Source organism: Ruditapes philippinarum, unplaced genomic scaffold (assembly GCF_026571515.1).
Source record: "Ruditapes philippinarum isolate M1 unplaced genomic scaffold, ASM2657151v2 ctg19882_1_1_1_1, whole genome shotgun sequence".
In the NCBI taxonomy this organism is placed as follows: Eukaryota; Metazoa; Mollusca; class Bivalvia; order Venerida; family Veneridae; genus Ruditapes; species Ruditapes philippinarum.
In genome coordinates this window covers 1,852-21,774 of record NW_026854212.1, presented here as the reverse complement: position 1 = coordinate 21,774, position 19,923 = coordinate 1,852, and positions in this window count along the sequence as shown.

The window sequence follows — 19,923 nt, the reverse complement described above, 5'->3', positions numbered from 1 at the left end:
CACAAACATATTGACATGTGTACCTTTGATAACAAATATTTATGGTGTGGTGAAAATCTTATTGTATTCACTAATCTGATAATTAGAATAAGATTAGTCAGGGATCTATGCATCAACGATTAAGTCATCCCAAAATTACTGTTTTCTGGGTGACATAACTTGAAATCACGTCTATTAAAACCTGTTAGTATGACAAATCGTAGTCTATCTTGCCCTACATAAAATGCGCTTGCGCAAAATGCAACATCCGTTACTATGGAAAAATTGTATCATAAAAAGGTCTATACTAGTAATTTAAACTAGAAAGAAACAAATGAAAAACTACAGTACAGGTTTAACATACTTAATTGATATGCTGCGTTATCTAGTTACTTCTTACTTAGGAAGGGTTACAAAATATTAAAATATATCTAGTAACGCAGGAATGGGAAAATAACACAGGAATGGGAAAATAACGAAGGAAAATATAACGCTTACGCAGAAATGGGAAAATAACGCAGAAATGGGAAACTAACGCAGACATGGGAAAATAACGCAGGAATGGTGCAAAAGTAACACAGATTGGGCAATTCCATTACAGAAGCGAGCACCACAGTTAGTAAATGAACCAACATTTCTTATAATAAATCAAATTGAAAGAATTAAAATAGCGCAAACGATTGCTCAGACAGACATTGTATTTCTAGTTTGATTAAAATATTTTTAGGGACTGTGAATAGTCATCAAATTATTTACTTAAGACTTTTTTATGAATATATCCAATTAAAACAAATAATACTTAGTAGAACAATAAGATTAAAGATCCTGTAACACAATTTTTTCATGTTTTTATTTCATAAAAACAATGCTCAAATTAAGATTTGTCAATATTGTAAGTTCCAATAAGCATGATTTACAAAGATATTACCGAAATTAACATTTCATGTAAATAAAGGGAGGAAATTAAAAATTTATTTTTCTATAAATTCTAAGTTATAATTTTTTTCCAATAAGAAATGAATGCATATCATTCATTGATTAAATATAATGTGCACAAATCTTTGCAGTACACATTTTACATATTTTTCGATGTTTGAAAATTGTTTAATTTGCATAATTATATACATATAAAAATTTTTTGCAAGTGTGGTATTCAAACAGTAACAAAATTAATCACAAAACATACAGGATCTTTAAACATGTAATTAAAGTGTTCATTGATTTTATTTACCAATTTTAATGCTTTAATTTCCTTTTTTTTTAATATCATTTTAATGTACATATCTTCCAAATATCATTCGTGACTGAGTGGTTAATGTCATTGACTTCAAACCACTTGGCCCTCACCGCTGTGGGTTCAAATCCCGTCAGAGACATTGATTCTTTCATGTGAGTAATCTGTCCAGCTAGTGGTGTGCCTGGAGATGCACCTCAGATATCCATCAGCCAGTAAAGCTGAAAAGAGACCAAATGAACTCTACTCTATTTGTGCGACTACAAAAAAATCAGACAATACAGAATGCAAATAACACAGAATTAAATGGTTTGAGTGATTTAGCACTGATTACTTAAAACATGTTACCATTCAGATATGCACAGACATTTATCAAAGATAGATTGCTAGTTCTCTTACCATTTGTCCATCAAGATAAACCGGGCCTTTGTCGAGTCAGTCAGTACTATTTTCACTGTAAATCAAATTTACAATATTTATTGTTAAAGTTAGATTAATAAATGAACAAGTGACTCAATATATCAAATTGAATTTTCTAATTAAGGAAATGCTAAAATAAATATTTTTTTTTAAACTTGAACCTTGGTAAGTACCTAAAATATGAATTAATGTCATAATCTTATATGAATAAAAACCTGTTACACACGATAAATTCCCTGCTCAATGGGAAAGAGGTAACATAAAGAGAATACAATGTAGTTCGTAATTAGTAATTATAATCATCAAAGGATAATTACCCCCCCCCTCCCCCCCCCCAAATAAAAAAAAAAAAGATATAAAGCCAGGATGTGAGAGCTTTTCACCTATAAATATTCAAGCTGATAATATATCAAATGTTCTGACAAAGATGAGCATAAAAATAATAATAGGCAGTAATTACATAACTATGAAGGGAACAATAATTGTTCTTTTGCTCTGTGAAATTTATCCTCAAATGAAGTTGTAGGTTGGTGTCTCAAATACTTACTTTAGGTATGGCCCATGTAAATTAGGCTGGAAAAATAACAAAGGGCAAATACTCTAAAATTATGAAGTGGAGAGTTGTCATTCTTGGCATTCTTCCTGAACATGATATATCCTTAAGAGATGTTTCAAAATAATATCTATAATAATATCTATCAGTATCGCTTATCGTCCAGACAAAAAAATGCAAGAAACAAAAATAAGGATTAATTATTCAAAATAAGGAAAATAATAGTTGATGTTCTTATTCACTGCACTCCTTTCTTATAAGACCTTTTTATTTATTAAGTTTCAAGTGTTGGTATCTTGAATACAGGAATGATCCTGACAAAATTGTATACAAACTGTAATAAACTGGCAAAATAAATATAAAAACTATAAAGTGGACAATTATTTATATAATATTATATTTAAAATATTTATATTAAAAGAGATCAACCAACGAAGTTCCATGTTGAAAATTTCAAATACTTTTTGAATAATGATCCAGACAATATGAATTATGAATCATATTTCTGTCTCTCTTGACCCTAAAATAACCATAATTTTACAACACTACGCAGCTAAAGACTTTTGTGTAATGGAACAATTACCCCATGGGGTTTGTCCGCTATCATTCCTATTAAAATTTCACATGCATTTTCTGCAAGAAAAGCTACCAATGCAATAAAATATTCCATCTTCCATCGGATTTATTCCCCTTTAGTGTTTTCACGTTATTTAACATTTAGTATTTAAAACGTCAATTTTACCATTTGTATTCCAATTAAAATTTGGAGCAAATTCATCTGCCTCCATATTTTAATTATTGGAATATATCAATACTTACTTCCAAAAAAATATTTATAAAATGATTCCAGCAGTATATTGACGTCATTTTCCTTTCTTTTCACCTTAAAGGTAAAGTAGAAGTGTTTGTATGTAAATTGAATCATAAAAGATGGAAAAAGAAGAAATATTTACAGATTATAGACAGTAGTAGATTTATTTTACTGTTATAATGAAATGTTATGTTTTTTGTTTATAAATTATATTGTTGTTTTATGCCCCCACCACTAGTGGATGGGATTCACATAGTATCGCCTTTCTCCGCCAGTCAGTCCGTAGACATTTCTAGTTTTTTTGTTATCTGAAATACATGTACTGTATATGTATTAAATATGGCGGACAGTGGTGAAGCAAAATTCTAACGCCAAATGAAAAATTGCGATAAATAATTCTGTAATAGAAGTTTCCGTGTCTGCAATTCTACGGGAATATTAAGCTTACATATGTCATGCTTGACCTTCTCAAATTAAAAGTTTATGTAATATTAATTCTGTTCGCTGTATTATACACACTGTGTATTGCACATGTGTATATGTATGCTTGTAGTGCCATCATGGGCGCATAGCCATATGGAATAATGAAACAAACTCTATGGATCAGAGCTTGAATCGCCCATGTAAACTGTCATAAATTGTTTTAACACAAATGGGACGTCTGTCTTTATTATCAAATGGTTTTCACAAGAATGAAAAATATTCCATGCAACGTCAAGTCTCAAAAAGTAAAGATTGCAGACTCCAAAATGTTTTGTCCCTTAGTATTTTATTGCCTCAGATATAAAATAACACAATGTCTCAAAAACAATTTACAATACTAAACAAATAGATGAGCATCTCTTTTCATGTCACACTGGTAAAATAAAGGGAGCATATTTAAGTGTCATCTATAAATACAGGATTTATTTTCATCGAGTGAAATATGATATTTTCATACCACAAGATGAAAATGAAGCCTGTATTTACAGAAAAACTTGAATTTTCTGATTTTCTATTTATCACTAGTATATACAACGTTCTCTCTCCTTTTTTGACATTTCAATATAAAAGACTTCCCCTAAAACTGTGTATTAGCTGAATTTAGAGCAAGACATCAGTAAAATTACGTAAAAATTTTTTCACTGCAGAGAAAAATAAATATTTTTTACAGTAAATATACGGAAAACGAAAATACACATTTTATTTCATCAGTACATTTGTTAGTACAATGTATACAAGAAAAGCATTGATGCAAAGCATCAAAGGGCGACGCCAAAAGAATTTGATCCAGATTTGCACCTAAATACTTAACAAAAGATGTGTACTTTATAGCAGTACCATTACATGTGACCTGGAGGCTAGGGCCAGTTTAAGTTGAAACTTAAACCAAAAAAGAATAAACTCTGTCTTGCCAAGATGCAAAGACAATTTATAGTCAATTAAGCAATCTTATAAGACTCATGCTATAAGAAAGAATTTCTTCAGATTTATTTTACGAGACACAAGGATTCCTAAGTCATCAGCATATAATCACAGGCACGAGTATCGTACCTGGGAAGAAAAAATGACCAGATGACCAGATTGATAAAAAAAAAACTGTGTTTATAAAAACCAGAAAAAATGTAAATAATGATCCCCTTTAAAAATATACTATCAACTTGAAGTATATTTTTAAAGGGGGTCATTATTTACATTTTATTTTGGTTGTTGACACTTTTAATATGAACACAGGTTTTTTTATCAATCTGGCCATATTTTTCCTTCCCAGGTCTGATACTCGTGCCTGTGCATTATAATAAAAGCTTATTGCTTAGGGTTGAAGACATGTCATTGACATATATTAGACATAAAAGAGGACCTTAAATGAACATCAGGGGGACACCATAGGTACTCGAGAGCAGAAGTAGAATGAGTACCAGCCACATCCACCAGCTGCAGTCTATCAGAGATAAGATTTAAACCATGTAAGAATGTCATTATATATGGCAGATGCTTGAAGTTTCTTGAAGAAGAAGAAAAACAACTTCTTCATGTGCAGTATATTGTGTTCAACGGTATCAAATGCCTTTTGTAGATCTAACAGTATCATGCAATACTGCCTTTGTCCATTTCAAATAATGCAATCTGTTAAATGAATCAAACATGTGTCAATTGAAAACCACTTCTAAACCCTGACTGAAACTGCCTGACCATGACTCGAACCCATGACTTTCAGAAGACCAACTGAGCTATCCGGCCGGCTACACATTTTCTCTTTAATAATGAAACAGTTCTAAACCACAACATATTTCCCCACTATATCGACTTGTGTCCGTGAATTTCTTATGTTACAGAGCATAGGAAATTGAACTCATGCTTATATGCAGTCACAGATTGAGAAAAACTTTGAGCTTGACCAGAACTCAAACCTGTGACCAACATAAGAAATTTTATGAAGGCTGATTTGTATTTTGCATCAAGGGCACCGGGCAAAAACATGAAAATGCAACAAACAAAGCACTTTGTGGTAGATTGTATTTTCATGTTTTCATCTGGCGCCCGGTTACTTTTTGTACTTTGTTGGTTTTCATGTGGCACAAATTACCCACTATAAATTTAGTGCACAAATTTATTCAAGGGCAAGTAACAATCTACTCTATGTACAGTCTGTTGTCGGGTTGACTCAGGAGACCTGGAGGGTGAGACCGGTGTCCCTTCATTACAAATAGATAAGACAGAAGCTGTCCTTTTCAAACTATGCACATGTTAGAAAAAAATAGAATAACTATTCAGAATATGATTTTTGAGACTTTATTAATTATATTGCTTGATCCAAGTTTCAGGACATTTTCAATCAATACATGTTTTATCATTTATAACTTTAAATGAAAGTCTCATCCCTTTAATAATAATGACATAACTGTATCTCTTTAAATGCAGAAAAATTATAAGTCTCAACATATCAATATACTACAGTCCAAGATATACATGTATGCACATAACATTAATAATTCCCAGTTTATATTAAATAAATATGAAATCCTAACATTAACATTAACATGCTTTTGATGACCTTACAACTAGTGAATTATATACAACAAAAATAGTATTATAAGTAATACCTAAGATAGACAGAAAATAACAAATGATTTAGTAAACATGAGTTACTTAAAATAGATAAAAACCTGAAACCCAAAAGAACACCCTAAACAGCAAAATTATGAAATGCTGCATGCTCAGTTTTATTAAGCCATACAAATTAATGGTGAAGTATTCATAAAAAAATAGATGGCCATGTGACAGCAGTAATTGCAGATAATCGGATAGCTTTCAACATCCGGATACTGGTACACTTTGTTAAAACAACCATTCTGCGCAACAGATAAATGTAATAAGGATAAAATCAATAGGATAATCGTTTACAACAGTTCCATTACCTATCCTTATACTCAATTGCAGGTGAACTTTCTTCTTTTAGGACAATTTTGAAATTGTATAAATGAATGAATGAACTGATACGGCCTCAATCTAGACCACAACGATATTCGAAATCCGGGTTTTAGTATTGTCAATAACTAAGGGACAAGCTGTTAAACTTAACCTGCAATTTCGTGAATATAATATCACAATGCAAATGCTTTTTACATAAAGTTATTAAATACAAATTTAACAACACATTTGTTTACTTGATTTTTACGAATCAAAATAAAACTAATTAACACAACATGAAATTAACTGCTAATAATAACAGCTCCTTCCATAGGCAAAAATAAAAAGTATTCCATAATAGACGACGCCGCTCACCGGCGTCGCCAATAATTAAACCTAAAATCTCACGAGCTAAAGTGAAGAATACACTGTAACTCATCTGGATGGGTTTAAGTTGTGGTTATGAGTGTAAAATAGTTAACTTTAATACCCTTATAAAGGATCGACGTTATGTCAAATCAATTTATGATGAGTAATAAATTTGTCATCAAAATATATCACCTCACGTTTTCAACTAACTACAAACAACGAGAAAGTTTAGTGTTGGAAGTGTCGCTTTTTTGTTGTAATCGGATAGTAGTTAGTCAACTTTAAGATTTCGCATCATCATCAGTGTTTGTAAATTATATTCTTCAGGTAAAGAAATGTTACACTATTTGCGTATATTTTTCAGAAGAAATTAAACTTTTTTACGGAAGAATTATCAAAAAAAAAATTTGAAAATTAAATAAGTTATATAAATGTTTAAACAAGTAAACGTTGTCGCATTTTATAAATCTTTATATATTTATATATATATAAGTGTCGTATAATATAAATTTAAGTGTCGTACTACATAAATCTAAGTGTCGTACTAAATAAATCTAAGTGACGTACTATATAAATCTAAGTGTCGTACTATATAAATCTAAATGTCGTACTACATAAATCTAAGTGTCGTACTACACAAATCTAAGTGCCGCACTATATAAATCTAAATGTCGTACTTCAAAACTCTAGGTGTCATACTATTGAAATTTAAGTATCGTTCAACAAAAATCTAAGTGTCCTACTATATAAATCTAAGTGTCGTACTATATAAATATAAATGTCGCACTTTATAAGTCTAAATGTCACAATTTATAAATCTAAGTATCGCACATTATAAATCTAAATGTCGTACCATTAAAATCTAAGTGTCGTACTACAAAAATATAAGTGTCGTATTTTAAAATCTTAGTGTCGTTCTGCAAAATTCTAAGTGTCGTGCTACATAAATCTAAGTGTCGTACTATATAAATCTAAATGTCGCATTAAAAATCTAAGTGACGGAAAACAAAAATTTAAGTGTCGTATTATTAAAATCTAAGTGTCGTACTACAAAACTCGTGTCGTACTATATTAATTTAAGTGCCGTATAATCTAAGTATCGTACTATATAATTCTAAGTGTCGTACTATATAAATCTAATTGTCGTTCTACATAAATAAAAAAAGTGTCATATTAAATAAATATAAGTGTCGTACTACATAAATATAAGTGTCGTACTTTATGAACGTAAATGTTGTACTATATAAATCTAAGTGTCGTACTATAAAATTCTAAGTGTCGTATTTCATTAGTGTTAAGTGTCGTACTATATAAATCTAAATCTCGTACTATATATTTATATCTAAGTGTCGTACTATATAAATCTAAGTGTCGTACTACATAAATCTAAGTGTCGTACTATATAAATCTAAGTGTCGTAAACTACATAAATCTAAGTGTCGTACTAATTAAATCTAAGTGTCGTACTACATAAATCTTAGTGTCGTACTACACAAATCTAAGTGACGTACTACATAAATCTAAGTGTCGTACTACATAAATCTAAATGTCGTACTACATAAATCTAAGTATCGTACTACATAAATCTAAGTGTCATACTATATAAATCTAAGTGACGTACTACATAAATCTAAGTGTCGTACTACATAAATCTAAGTGACGTACTACATAAATCTAAGTGTCGTACTACATAAATCTAAGTATCGTACTACATAAATCTAAGTGACGTACTATATAAATCTAAGTGACGTACTACATAAATCTAAGTGTCGTACTACATAAATCTAAGTGTCGTACTACATAAATCTAAGTGTCGTACTACATTAATCTAAGTGTCGTACTACATAAATCTAAGTGTCGTACTACATAAATCTAAGTGTCGTACTACATAAATCTAAGTGTCGTACTACATAAATCTTAGTATCGTACTATATAAATCTAAGTGTCGTACTACATAAATCTAAGTGTCGTACTACATAAATCTAAGTGTCGTACTACATAAGTGCTATATAAATCTAAGTGTCGTACTATATAAATCTAAGTGTCGTACTACATAAATCTAAGTGTCGTACTACATAAAGCTAAGTGTCGTACTACATAAATCTAAGTGTCGTACTACGTAAATCTAAGTGTCGTACTACGTAAATCTAAGTGTCGTACTATATAAATCTAAGTGTCGTAATAGGTAAATGTAAGTGTCGTACTATATAAATCTAAGTGTCGTACTACATAAATCTAAGTGTCGTACTACATAAATCTTAGTATCGTACTATATAAATCTAAGTGTCGTACTACATAAATCTAAGTGTCGTACTACATAAATCTAAGTGTCGTACTACGTAAATCTAAGTGTCGTACTATATAAATCTAAGTGTCGTAATAGGTAAATGTAAGTGTCGTACTATATAAATCTAAGTGTCGTACTACATAAATCTAAGTGTCGTACTACATAAATCTAAGTGTCGTACTACATAAATCTAAGTGTCGTACTATATAAATCTAAGTGTCGTACTACATAAATCTAAGTGTCGTACTACATAAGTACTATATAAATCTAAGTGACGTACTATATAAATCTAAGTGACGTACTACATAAATCTAAGTTTCGTACTACATAAATCGAAGTGTCGTACTACATAAGTGCTATATAAATCTAAGTGTCGTACTATATAAATCTAAGTGTCGTACTATATAAATCTAAGTGTCGTAATAGGTAAATGTAAGTGTCGTACTATATAAATCTAAGTGTCGTACTATATAAATCTAAGTGTCGTACTACATAAATCTTAGTGTCGTACTACATAAATCTAAGTGTCGTACTATATAAATCTAAGTGTCGTACTACATAAATCTAAGTGTCGTACTACATAAATCTTAGTATCGTACTATATAAATCTAAGTGTCGTACTATATAAATCTAAGTGTCGTACTACATAAGTACTATATAAATCTAAGTGACGTACTGTATAAATCTAAGTGACGTACTACATAAATCTAAGTGTCGTACTACGTAAATCTAAGTGTCGTACTACGTAAATCTAAGTGTCGTACTACATAAATCTAAGTGTCGTAATAGGTAAATGTAAGTGTCGTACTATATAAATCTAAGTGTCGTACTACATAAATCTAAGTGTCGTACTACATAAATCTAAGTGTCGTACTACATAAATCTAAGTGTCGTACTAGGTAAATGTAAGGGTCGCAAGTCATCATTGATGCTTTCACTAACGTTTCATACTATTTAAATACTTTAGGAATTTGGCTAAGCCTCCACGCCATTGAAACCAGTGTAAATACAAGCTAAAGCCTAGGTGTAAATGTCTGGAAAGAACAATGTCATGAAAAACATACATGTCAGGGGATATTAGTAACTGGTGTTTTAATCTATATTTTTATGGGTGGACCCATATATATGGGAGACATTTTAACCTCATAAAAGGTTGTAAGATTTTGATGGTTCTTGGTTCGAATCTAGCTCAATCCGGCATTTTTATTTTTAAATTGACCACTATGTTTTACAATATACCTATGTATTAGGACACAATATTATATATTTCTCAAAGAAAAATCGTTTAATATCTTCAAAAAGAATTGAAAAGATAAATATTTCAACTTTCATACTAATTTTGAGTATAAGCACGATTTTACAATAAAATATAAGGTTGCATCATTCATAAACATTTCTCATAATTCTGAAACAATTACGTTTCCATTTTTTCCGTTCTTATTGTTATTCATTTTTTTACATAAGAATTATAGATATACATGTATTGTTTATTATAAGAAACAATGTTTAATGTATAAAACAGTATGAATAATTTCCTTGTCTGGTAAACGCTTTGTTCTTTTTTTTTTTTTTTTTTTTTTTTTTTTTTTTTTTTTTTTTTTCTTAAAAATATTAAAAGGGAAGTTATGTATTAATTGTTATTTTGTATTTATCTAATTTTAGTCTATTTTTTATATTTCTTAAGTTCATGGACATTGATGTTTTTGTTGTTGTTGTTTTATTTGGGATATGTTTATTTATCAGCTTGATAATGAAATTATAGAGACCAAGTGTATGCTCAGTTCAAGCATATGCAAGTGATGTACTAAAGACTGGACCTACTTCACGATTTCAACTTCATGAAAACGCAATTTCAACTATTATTATATGAATTCATGCTTCACGAAAACACGATTCAGCTTCATGAATCCACGGTCCCTACTTCATGAATTCACATTTGAACTTCGCTTTGTCAAGAGTTCAACTTTACGAATTTACCTTCGTGCGTTCAAATTCAACTTAAAAATTCAACAGCATGAATTCATGATTTAAGCTTAATCAATTCTTGAACTCATAAAATTAAAACTTGAATTAGTGAAGAGGTAATCGTGAATTTATGGAGCTGAAATCGTAATAAACGTCAATATGTGAATTTATCGTCATGAATTAAGTTTTAACGTTACGAATTTAACTGAGGGTTTCAAACACTTTGTTTCCATAATTCACGATTTCAACTGCACGAACTTTTTTCATCGTAAATTCCGAAGATTTCAAACGCATTAATTCATGATCCTGAAATCGTGAATTTGTGAAGCTGAAATCTTGAATTCATGATGTTGAAATGACATCACCGATCTTTCATAGTAATAAGACCATTATTCATGCGAAAGCTGTGTGTTATACAGGAATTCCATTTCAATCATAAGAAGCAAACAAATACTTATGTAGGACCTAATAAACTCCAGTTTTTCGCCCTGATATAAGTATAATAATGACTACAATTCTGCTCATTATTTATGTTTATACACACTGGAGAGCTTGCTATTCTAATGTAAATGTTCATGCTGGGATTTTTGTATACAAGTGTGAATCTTTTTATCGCATTTATTCAAAAGAAACTGGATATATATTTTTTTTTTTTACTTTTTGCACTATTGTAAAGGCTAAGAGCTTGTATATTACTGCGTACATAAATAAGAGATTTGTTTAATATTGTCAATAATATGTAAAGAAAAGTGTTGAGCTATAGTTTCACAAATTTGGTTCAAGCATATAGTGGAATTAAGACGGTCCAGGATACGGTGCGTACTTTTCTGTTATAAATTTGTTGTTTTTTTAAAATATTATTAAATGTATGATTTGTGACTCGCTAAAGAAACACTCTTCTGGTGCATAGATAACATTTTACATTAAATAACAAATTTGAGCGCGTCAATTATTGTTTCTGTAGATTTGGTTCCTCCGTGCGACTGATTTCCTTTTCTGTTGCACACTTGTCGTCATTTTAACTTGTATCGCGTGACTGGATATGTAAATCATCGTATCAATACGTATTGTGTTTGTATTGCTTAATTGTTTTGGTTATTGTATTGTATTGTATTGTATTGTATTGTATTGCATTGTATTGCATCGCATCGCATCTTATCGTATCGTATCGTAGCATAGCATAGCATAGCACAGCATAGCACAGCACCGCACAGCATAGCAAAGTATAACTTAGTTTATTATATAATCTATAAATAGCTTTGAAATGCCTTTCCCTGATTGGCTAACAAGCAACTTTTTGTAAAAAATAACAGGTCAATATCAGAGTATATTCACTGTTTTTTTCCCTAAAAATAGATTGTCAGAGTATATTCACCGTTTTTTCTTCTAAAAATAGATTTTCTGGAAATCCCACTAAAGACGCGAGACTATGACGTGACGTCATGTTAAGTTTGTTGTTATAACAGAATAAACATTTAGTGACTCGTATATAAGAGTCAAATAAGTCTATTTTAGTGACCAACAACAATACAAATAAGTGTGTCAATGCGCTTATTTAAAAAAGAAAGGCAGAAAAGAACTATGGAAAAAGTAGACAAGATGAAAAATGGCAGATTTGATAAACCATATAAAAGCTATTTATAAATTATATAATAAAACAGATATGTACTTTTTAGCTGTTGAATATGATGTGATTGTACTGGAAAATTAAATATTGACCCTCGGCTAATCGCCTCGGTTCAAAATTATATTTTTCCGAGTACATATCACATCATATTCAAGCTAAAAAGAGTCCATATTTGTTAATATTTTAGTATATTATAATTATATGACAGGTAGTACTAATTTATCACTTGCACGTATTATTTACTTACTTACCTCTTCAGTTAGGTTGAAGATTTGCAAATAACTGATGGAAATTTGTCGTGTATGCCTGTACCATATTACTTGATAAAATTAAAAAAAATGAGATTGCGTTTTTCTCTGAAAGAAGAAGTTTTCAGAACCCAAAAATAGAAATAGGGGGCAAAATATACAGAACTCCATGTCGGCTATCTTTTACAGGCGTAACCAAATAAATGCAACCCAACATTCCCAAAGTGTTTAAGACTTGTTACTTCTCGTTATGTTTTAACAAATTTGTAAGCCTCAAATGAGAATGACTGACTTATCAACCTTTTGAACAGTAAAGAATCAGTAGGTCTCATATTCGGCTTTTTGAAAGTATAAATGTCTATTTCAGCGTATTTAATTAAAGGTTTTTTGACATGATGGGACTGAAAATATTTTTCCAGATAAATGTACCATTTGATGTAGGTGTAGAACACTAATCTTTGTGCAAAATTTAAGATTAATTCGCGCACTTCGTTTTTTTTAGAATAATTATTCAAATTGTATAAAATGACCCAAAATGAAAAGCGTTTAAACGCTTTTCACTCAAATCGGGCTAAAAAGGCATAAAAATACGATTTTCAATTTATTTCAAAGTATATTTCTTTACTAACTTTCCATATATTTCTGTTTATAGGCCCCAACTCATTTATGTAAAAATATCAAATGTTATGTTTTTAGGCTATTGAACCTCAGTGGAGTCTTCTTAAAAGTATACATGTCTATTTCGGCTTATTTAATTGCACGTGTAATTTCCATTTCGACTTATTAAACGTATATATTTCTTTTTTGGCTCAAAGAACGTATTAATTTCTACTTGTAAATATAAAATAATTGGTTAGTTTATATCAAACGTCACGTGTCAGATCAGCTGACGCGAGTGCTTATGTACGTCGTAAAATAATGACGTCAACAGCATTCTATTTTTAAATCGTGCACATAACTAGTCACCGATTACATTTTTATATTTAATAATCAGAATGCTAAATATATTTATATGTGGCAACGATAAATCAACTAAGCTATATAAAATGAGAAAATATATCGGCGTCTTTAATTCTCGTCACGTCACAATGATTTATTATAAACATGTTCATTTTGGAACGAATTTGCATAGTTCTAGATATGAATCTTGTTTATAGTTTTTCCAACATTTATTCTGAGCTGTTTCCAGCCATCTTGTTGCTAATTATGTTGTTTGTTTGGGGTTTAGCACGATCATTTTCTGACAGTAGTGACGAGAGACGTGCGTAAAATAACCTGGGAAAATAAAACTTCAAACATGTTTAATTACCCCAAAGAGCAATTAACTACAGGAAACAGTATTGATTCCGTTTGAATATGTTCTTTTTCTGTTGTTTTTTTTTTTTTTTTTTTTTTTTTTTTTTTTTTTTTGCTTTTTTTTCTATTATTTCTTTGATTTTCAAAGCTGCGCCAGGAGTAGAATAATTGTATATGAATATCTAGTTTAGATCATGAAAAAAAATGGCTACTGATTGTTTGTTGTTATGTTATTGGAATCATTATAGTTGGTTATTAGCACGTGTGTATAATTTATTAATCTTATTCAGGTATGAAGATGATGCAATTCGAATTCGCTGTAGAAAATAGTGCTTTAATTATTATGTCACGTTGGGTCCAACGTATTTAATAAAAATTTAATAACATTTAAGTAAAATTTTAATAAAATTTAATTAGATTTATTAAAATTTAATAAAATTTTAATTTAAAAACGTAAGTACGTTTATATTTATACAGCTCCATGGTACGTTGAAAGTTCGATTGGCGATTTCATTTATCTCGATATTTTCATAAATAAAACACGTTCAAAACCATATATATAAATAAACACTAGTTATTATATTAACGTAATTTAATCTAGACCACGACTTAAGGAGTGATTAAGTATAACGGAAGTAATTTTTGCATCATAAGAAATGTATTTGATGTCAGATAATAATTTTATATTTGTACAGTATAGGGTGTACTCTAAGAGCATACACTTATTTCCCACTTAATTTTAAAGTACGTACTTGTGTTAAGCGGGTTATTTTTATAAATAAAATGAGGCTATATTGTTGTTTATTTTATTGTATTTCGTGCATTATATAGCTAGGATAGCGGAGGTGGTCTATATAAACGGACCAAAGTGGTCGTTGAATCACTGCTAAATGATTTTATTTTTGGTGTGGTTCGTGTTCACGAAAAATAACTGAGAGAAGAAAGAAAAATGGCTTTATAAGTGGTTAGATTTGTTTTGGTGGAATATTGTCCCAGTGGGCTGTTGTCGAAGTGGGTCATTGTCGTAGTGAGCTATTGACTTTGTCCTGGTGGGCTGGTGTCGTTGTGAGCTATTGACTTTGTCCCAGTTGGCTTTTGTTGTAGTGGGTCATTGACTTTGTCCAATGGGCTATTGTCTTATCGGGCTATTGACTTTGCCCCAATGAGCTCTTGTCGTTACTTGGGCTATTGACTTTGTCCCAGGGGGCTATTGTCGTAGTGAGCTATTGACACTGCCACAGGTGTGTGCTGTTGTCGTAGTGGGCTATTGACTTTGTCCCAGTTGGCTTTTGTTGTAGTGGGTCATTGACTTTGTCCAATGGGCTATTGTCTTATCGGGCTATTGACTTTGCCCCAATGAGCTCTTGTCGTTACTTGGGCTATTGACTTTGTCCCAGGGGGCTATTGTCGTAGTGAGCTATTGACACTGCCACAGGTGTGTGCTGTTGTCGTAGTGGGCTATTGACTATGTCCTAGTAGGCTATTGACTTTGACTTTGTCCAAATGGACGATTGTCTTTTTAGGCTATTGACTTTGCCCCCAATGGGCTCTTGTCTTATAGGGCTATTGACTTTGTCCAAATTGGCTATTGTCTTATTGTGCTATTAACTTTACCCCCAATGGACTCTAGTCTTAGTGGGCTATTGAATTTATCCCAATGGGCTATTTTTGTGGTGGGCTATTTTCCCAGTGGACTATAATGTTGTTGTCGTGAGCTAAATTGACTTTGTCCCAGTGGGTTTTTTGCCTGCGATAGCGTAGCTGTATTTTGAGAATTGAGTACCGCTCTGAGAATTGAATACCGCTCAAGCCAGTGCTAATGGGCGTGAGGGATGAACATTGCACTTATTCATTATACCTCATGTACAGACTCAATCAAACCAAGTCTGCAATTTCATGTAATTTTGTTATGATTAATGCTTCCGAGGGATCACTTTGTTTCCATATTTCATTCTGCACCTTGTGCTTACATCTAATTAATGAAAGAGCCAATTAAGTTTTAAGGCAGAACAGATATATATCAATGTTTGACATTGACAGCTGTCCAACAAATCAATAAATAACTTTAGCCATTATATTTTATTTAAAGTATTCCATGTCTTTGAATATGCTTACTGTTCTAATACAAGAGGAAATTTGAAATATGTAAATTATATTTGGTAATACTATCGGGAATGGATAGCTGAAAAGTTACAAATACTTAATAGTTACTCCCCTTTGAAAAATACTGGTATTATACCATTTAAAGAGTTTTGAGGAAGTTGCTCCCCTTCGAAACTAATACCGACATCTGTGGGGGAGCACCGTAAGTCTTAGAATTTATTGCAGTTAAATTTCTTTAAATATTTAATGCTATTTCCGATTAGTTTAACGCTTAACCTGCTAATGGCACCTAGTTATTCCGAGTGCTGACCAAGATAATCAACCAGTAGGCAGTAGTCTTCATGTTTTAAATGTTCCACATATGATAGAGGCCAGAATCACCCAGGTATCATACAGGTTAGCCTAATTAATTTGGCGTGAACGGTTTGATCCATTTTACAGAGTTTTTTTTCTTACTGTCAAACCGTTGGAAAAAGACAGCCCCCGTCCAAAATTATCTCGGTGTCTCTTTGACAAGTCTAATTAGTTGGACTACATACAGGTTAGCGCAACAAATTGTGCGCCAGGGTTTTTTTTTTATTATATAGCCGATGGTAGTACTGCACTGTACTGTTTCTTTTTTTGAATGAATGATTGACAGTAACAATGAACCAAGTATAAATTTATGTTTGCAGTTGCAACATTAGATAAGGGCTGAGATTATCTTAAAAAATAGGTAAAAGTAGGGTCCTTCGGTTTCATAGACCCTAGTTATTGCCTTCTTGTGTTTTTTAATTATCATGTAATACTGTAATCCAATTATACTATGTTATTATGGTAAATGTAAAATCTTTTTTATGTAACAAATAACTTTGCAATCATATAACCCTCTGGTAAATTTATAAGATTAATTTTCCCTCCCCAAGGCCAATATAAATTAATTGTCAGATTCTTATCGCAATAAATGTAGATTATACGAGGCTGTTAAAATATTTACATGTTTTTACAAGTTTGATTAAATCCTTCAACATAAATTATGATGGAAAACAGGTGCGAGGGGGAAGCAACTGAAAATTCCACCATTATGTACTGAATATAATTAATTTTGTTATTGAAAATAGACTTTAAAAAAAAATATAAAGGTATTGTTACAGCCATGTCAGTAACTTTGTGTAAACATGTGCTTTCAGTTCTATTTTCCAAATCCAGTGATACAATTAGTTTTCATGCACCTTTATGCAGTACTGTTGGTACATGTATCTCAGCATTTGTGTATTTTAATTTTGAAATCCAAAAATTTTGAATGGACTTTTTTCAAATCCAAAGCTGGACAGATCCATTTCACAAATTCAGCAGGTTTATGGTTAATTAAAGTTCACATTAACATTAGTGTAAAAGGTTAATTAATTACAATTGTTATACACAAGCAAACAGGTGGAATGGTGTTATAATAAAAGATTAAGGGGCTGGGTAAAGAGTGTTTCAGTAAGAAGATTAGTGGTATAACAGGAAAAGGTTAAGCTGATCTATGATTAAATGGGGATTAGGATAAGGAAAATTTATCTGTTGGTTCTGAGACATTTAAAAAGTGGTTCTGTTATTAAGTGTTCTTGATGAGAAAATGATACTACCTTCACTCAGTCAGTAGATGAAGGGGGGTATTGTTGTGATGGTATGGAGTTTTTATGTCCAGCTGTCTGTCTAGTTGGAAGACAATTCCTTTCCACATGATAACTATTTTTAGGATATCTGTGCATGTGTATATATTTAACATGTACTTAGTACATTTATGTTGTGTCAAAACAAAGGTTAAGTTCAATTTTTTCCCTGCAAGAAACTCACTGTGCCATTTTGCTTATCTATATTTAAAACATATTTTTGGACATGAAAACTTCTTGTTTGATGTTAATTTGCCATCAGATGTATGTTACCCAGCCTCACCAGAGCTCTTGTTAAGTCCACAGGTGTTAGGCACATTTGCTATGCCAATAATGGTAAAAAAATAATGATAAAATAATCACCCCTTGATCATCATGACTAGCTTGATAGTAAGAATCCAAAAGCTTCAAACCAATAACTGCTAGTGGCAAGTCAACTGCTGTCAGCCAGCTTATTGCCAACTTACTGATATTTGAGCAAACTAACTGATATTTGAGCAAACTTACTGATATTTGAGCAAACTTACTGATATATGAGCAAACTTACTGATATTTGAGCAAACTTACTAATATTTAAACTTATTATTACAATAACCACTCAGCCAACTAAATTACTTATATTTTAACTTTACAACATAATAATCTTTACTTCTCTGCTGATTTACTCATACTTAAACTTTACCACCCTTCCAACTTACTCATACTTAAACTTTACCACCCTTCCAACTTACTCATACTTAAACTTTACCACCCTTCCAACTTACTCATACTTAAACTTTACCACTCTGCCAACTTACTCATACTTAAACTTTACCCCCCTTCCAACTTACTCATACTTAAACTTTACCACTCTGCCAACTTACTCATACTTAAACTTTACCACTCTGCCAACTTACTCATACTTAAACTTTACCACCCTTCCAACTTACTCATACTTAAACTTTACCACTCTGCCAACTTACTCATACTTAAACTTTACCACCCTGCGAACTTACTCATATTAAACTTTACCACCCTTCCAACTTACTCATACTTAAACTTTACCACCCTTCCAACTTACTCATACTTAAACTTTTCCACCCTTCCAACTTACACATACTTAAACTTTACCACTCTGCCAACTTACTCATACTTAAACTTTACCACTCTGCCAACTTACTCATACTTAAACTTTACCACTCTGCCAACTTACTAACACTTAAACTTTACCACTCTGCCAACTTACTTACACTTAAACTTTATCACTCTGCCAACTTACTAACACTTAAAAATTACCACTCTGCCAACTTACTCATACTTAAACTTTACCCCCCTTCCAACTTACTCATACTTAAACTTTACCACTCTGCCAACTTACTCGTACATAAACTTTACCACTCTGCCAACTTACTCATACTTAAACTTTACCACCCTTCCAACTTACTCATACTTAAACTTTACCACTCTGCCAACTTACTCATACTTAAACTTTACCACCCTGCAAACTTACTCATACTTAAACTTTACCACCCTTCCAACTTACTCATACTTAAACTTTACCACCCTTCCAACTTACTCATACTTAAACTTTTCCACCCTTCCAACTTACACATACTTAAACTTTACCACTCTGCCAACTTACTCATACTTAAACTTTACCACCCCTCCAACTTTTGCTTTTTACTTAACCTCTTGCTTGACTTACTGATGTTCTTAAACAGAACAATGGACAACAAACAATTTATGTATTAACAAAGTGCACAATTATTTCCTTGTGTTTGACCTTGATTAAAAATTTTCCTTAATGTTAAAATAGAATGTGTAGTCGCAATATTAAAGTTGATTTATATTTATTGATATCAAAGCGTTTCACTGGTAATGAATACACGTTATAAAGTATTAAATTTTCTATTTGATTAAATTTGAAAAGGAAAAAAAAAGTTTGGCATCTGATTTGTTATTCAAGGATAATGTTACGCTTGGCTGGTCATTGCATGAATGAATGAATAAAATCTTCTGAATGGA